Raw genomic sequence first — 4,660 nt, forward strand, 5'->3', positions numbered from 1 at the left:
TACAATGGGTTATTTTTAGAAAGAGAAGGTGTGTCTTATTTGGGTCACCATATCATAATGGTTGTCTGTTCTAGAGAGAGAGAGAGAGAGAGAGAGGAGCCTCCCGTGCATAAGATGCAAGGCTTCTTTAGAGAGAAGAGAGCTTTTTATGAAAAGAAAAATTGTGATGGTGCTTTATGGAAATTGAGATGTTTGTTTATTGTAGAGAAGCGGTTCCTATTGAGATTTTGGGTGGTTTCTCTTTTAATTAGAGAAAGAGTCAGTTTCTCGTTATTATCGTGTTTTTATTTGGTATTGTTGATAATGGTTGTCAGAAGTAAAGAGAATCGAGGGAGAGTGGTTGAAAAGAGTTTTGCTCGATTGGGTTTTGTCGAGGTTAGAGATGTTACCTCTATGTTCTAAAATCTTTGATATAACTTTCATTGGTATAATGGATTTCAGTTTGTCATGCCCGTGGATGTAGCCCTTTTGGGGTGAATCATGTAAATTTTTGTGTTCTTGTGGTATATATTTCATGTTTTATTTTTCGTATTTTATTTTCCAAAAATCAACCCATCGGGTTTAAAGTTTTCATGTACAACAAGTGGTATCAGAGCCTCGGTGAACCACGTAAATTTTTGTGTTATTGTGGTATGTATTTCATATTTTTTTTTCGTACTTTATTTTCCAAAAATCAATCTGCACACAACAAATGGTATCAAAGCTTGGTTTGGAGTTTTTTGATATGGCAGGAAAGATTTCGAATGCAAAGTTTGAGGTTGAGGAATTTGATAGCAAACACTATTTTTAGGCAAGAATGATAAAATTTATTTGGCAAAAGATGAAAAATCTATAATGCTATCCGATGGACATTGGTATGGTGAGCTGGTGATTTTGATATCAATGTGAAGATTGTTGGACTAAGCAAGAATGATGAAGAAATTTATTTGGCAAAAAATGAAGAGTCGATAATGCTATCCAATAGATATTGGCATGGTGAACCAGTGATTTTGAAATCAAGTTGGAGATTGCTGGATTTGGTGCTATCTAAAATCACCTGCATTAGAAAATTTCATATTATGTGGGATTGAGATATTCATTATTATGTGAGATTGATAATGATATTTGATAAATTTTCTAAAGGAAATAGAAATTCGAAAAGGAATAAGACTCTTGGATATATCTATTGGTCTTTTGAGATATATGTAACATTAATAGGATGTTTCTTATTTAATATGGATTCAATCTTATATATATGGGATGCAAGTGCGAAGAATTTGTGTACTCTTTTTGGGTCACCAGATAGGAGTGGTGGTCTCTTTTAGAAAGAGAGGGGAACAGAGCCTCTTGTACATAAGATGCAAGATTTCCTCTTATTAGAGAGAAGAGAGCTTCTTATGGATAAAAACATTGCGATGATGCCTCCTATAGACTTTTGGAAATCGAGCTGTTTGTTCCTAGAGATTGAGATACTTGTTTCTTGTAGAGAAACGGTTTCTATTTAGATTTCGGATGGTTGCCTTTTTTAGTTAAAAAGAAATTGATTTTGGGTGGTTTCCCCATTTAGTTAAATAGAAACTTATTGTCTTGTTGCTCTCACGTCTTTAACTGGTGTTGTCGGTAATGGTTGCCAAAAATAAAGAGCAGGAAGGGAGAGCAATTTAAAAAGGTTTGCTCGACTGTATTTTTGTCGAGGTTTGTTTCAAAATATTTGATGTAACTTTCATTGGAATATTAGATTTTTGTTTGCCGTGCCCGATGTAAGCCATTTAGGGTGAACCACATAAATCTTTATGTTTTTGTGTATGTGTTTCATGTTTTATTTATTGTATTTTATTTGCCAAAAATCAAAACATTGGGTTTATAGCTTTCACGCACAATGCTTTCTTGTTTTGATAGTATTGGTGTCTTATTTTCAAGGCCGGCATGTACTTAAATGTAAGAAATTTGGAGTTAATTTTTACACGAGAATTTCTCAAATCACTTGAAAGAATTTATTGAGGTGGTCAAATCAACAATGTTAGTTTACAAAATCATTTCACCTTAGCATAAGCCTAATAATGAATCTACACACCCCTTTAGGCTTATGCTACGTGAATTGAGCCAACTGATTTAAAAACCCTGTTCGCTACGAGTTCCAAACTTGGAACAAGCTATTTATTGATGAAGATATCTATCAGGTCCTCAAATTTTGTTAAATGTGGAACACTAAAAAATATTTATATCACTTAAGTACGCCTAATAATCAAAATATCTTACTTGCTCAAAAGTTCAAATATCGAGTATGGGCATTTTTTGTTTTTTTTTTAATAATAAAATACTTGAAGAGGGGTATATGATTCAAATGCTTATATAAAATAAGCATTTTTTTGATAAATTAGTTACTTTGTTGATAAAATAGCTGATTTGATCGTTTCTTTTTTTATCACATTAGAGATTCTTTGAGGTGGTTTGGCCGTTAAATATTTTGTCTGTTCACAATTTTCTTTATAACTGATTCTCGACTATGATTACTTTTGGCATGGACCACTTCCAAGTAAGAGACCTGATTATTTAGACATTCACTAGAAAAACATGGAAATGGCAAATAAAATTGGGATTAGGATTCTTTGCTAACCCTTGCAATGACCTTGATTAAATCTACTCTTATGATAGTATTGCCCCTTAAAATCCCTCTAATGTTGACACTTCTTGAACTAATTTTTCGTCATCCGGCTCGAGCAACAAAAGAATGAAATGAAATGGTAAAAATAAAATCATAGTTATCCGCATCACATATATATGACTTTATATAAGAAGATATTTTTTGGGTTCAATTGTACGGAGTTGCAACTATCCATTACAAAGAATTCATTTTTTACAAGCAAATGCTCAATTCTCAAGTAGGTTTACAATTTTAATTTTGATAATGACCAATCGCTTTTTGTCACTAACCTCGGCCAAAAGATTAGATGAATTTCAACCAAGAGCAAGATAGGGTTAGAAGCAGACATGCAAGAGCAGGTCGGACTGCGATCAAGAGACCACATATAGCACTCCTGGAAAGCAAAGTAGACTACGATCAAGAGACCACGTATAGCAATCCTGGAAAGCAAATTACTTAGCCTGGAGCCCAGAGTGATTAAAGACCAGACAATCCCTTCAAAATTTAATTAATTTTTTTTTTTCAGGGATAAAGACCAGCAATCCCATCAAAATTTAATATAAATTTTCTTCTCAGGGATAAAGACCAGACAATCCCATCAAAATTTAATATAAATTTTCTTCTCAGAGCTGCAGGCTATTTATTGTATTTCTTTTTTTTTTTTATATGTTACCGCAGGTAATGGAGGGTGGGATGTTATGTTGAGGCATCTACCCCCTAACCACCGATGCCTTAGCCGTATTCCCTATCGAGTGCAAGCTGCAGTCCCCATGCATGGTCGTTGAGTATTTGAGCCCATCTCGAGGATTTGTGCCTGGTGGCTGAAGATTTGAGCCCATATAAGCATGGTGGCTGAAGATTGAGTTGTTCCTCTTCCTTTGTGTCTCAGTAATGCATGGCATTTTTTGAAATTTTATCCTGGGCAATGTCGAAAACTTGAAATAACTTTGAAACATTACTGCTATGTGAGGAATCCAGCTTGAACTTGAGTGATCAGCAAAAGGATGCTTAGCAATGTTATATCTCAAATTCGATTCCTACTGTTCAACTACCCACAAAAAAACATAAGAGAGTACAAGACTCACTTATATAGAACAAATACGTCTTGGATTGTTTCGTATATTTCAATACTATGTACAACATTATTTAATTATTCAATTTTTTCAAAGAGTTCTAGTTATTTTTTATATTTGGTTAAAAATATATGATTTTCAGCAAATTAATATGAAAAAATTAAAAATTGATTTAAAAAAGATAAACACACACACACACACATACATATATATATATATATATATATATATATATAACTGCCTACAAATTTATCTTAGATTACTTTATGATGGACACTAGTAATTCAATATCAAAATTAAATTTAGAAAAATTTATCAAAATACTCACGAAAAGGTACACTACTTGTCACTTTACAAACATTGTTTGGTTTAATTTCAAACTCCCCATGCAAACACACATGATCGCAAGTTGAAATAATTGCAAATATGTAAAGGGTGCAGTTTGTATAGAGCCGAAGCTCTAAACAGTCAAAGTAAAGCACACCTTCAAATAGTATTGATAAATATGGTTTCAATACTGGAATTCTTTTTGATAATATTAAAATATATTTTTATTTTTAATTATAAAATTTAAAGTTTCAAAAATAGTGTAGATCAAGCAGATCAATGAAAAATTGAAATTGACGGTCCCAAGATGTATTACAAGATGCACTAATTCCAAATCTTGAAATCCTTTTTTTGCTCATGTCCATACATCTTGATGTCGAGATGATCAATCTGAGTATATTTGGGCATCAAAGCAACCTCTTCTAGTGAAAATTTTGAGGTGGGCTCTAATTTGATTGTTTAGAGCCTCGGCTCTATATTAACTTTTTCCACATGTAAACTGGTAAATATGCAACTCTCATGAATACTTTGATAATTTTTTCTTAATTTTATCGAGACAGTGAATTCAGTTACAGGAGACGCATACAAACAGAGCCTTAATTTATCCTTATCCACTGCCACTACTGCATTTCGAGAC

Source organism: Amborella trichopoda, chromosome 10 (assembly GCF_054954075.1).
Source record: "Amborella trichopoda isolate Santa Cruz 75 chromosome 10, AtrichopodaSantaCruz75HAP2 v2.0, whole genome shotgun sequence".
Taxonomy (NCBI): Eukaryota; Viridiplantae; Streptophyta; class Magnoliopsida; order Amborellales; family Amborellaceae; genus Amborella; species Amborella trichopoda.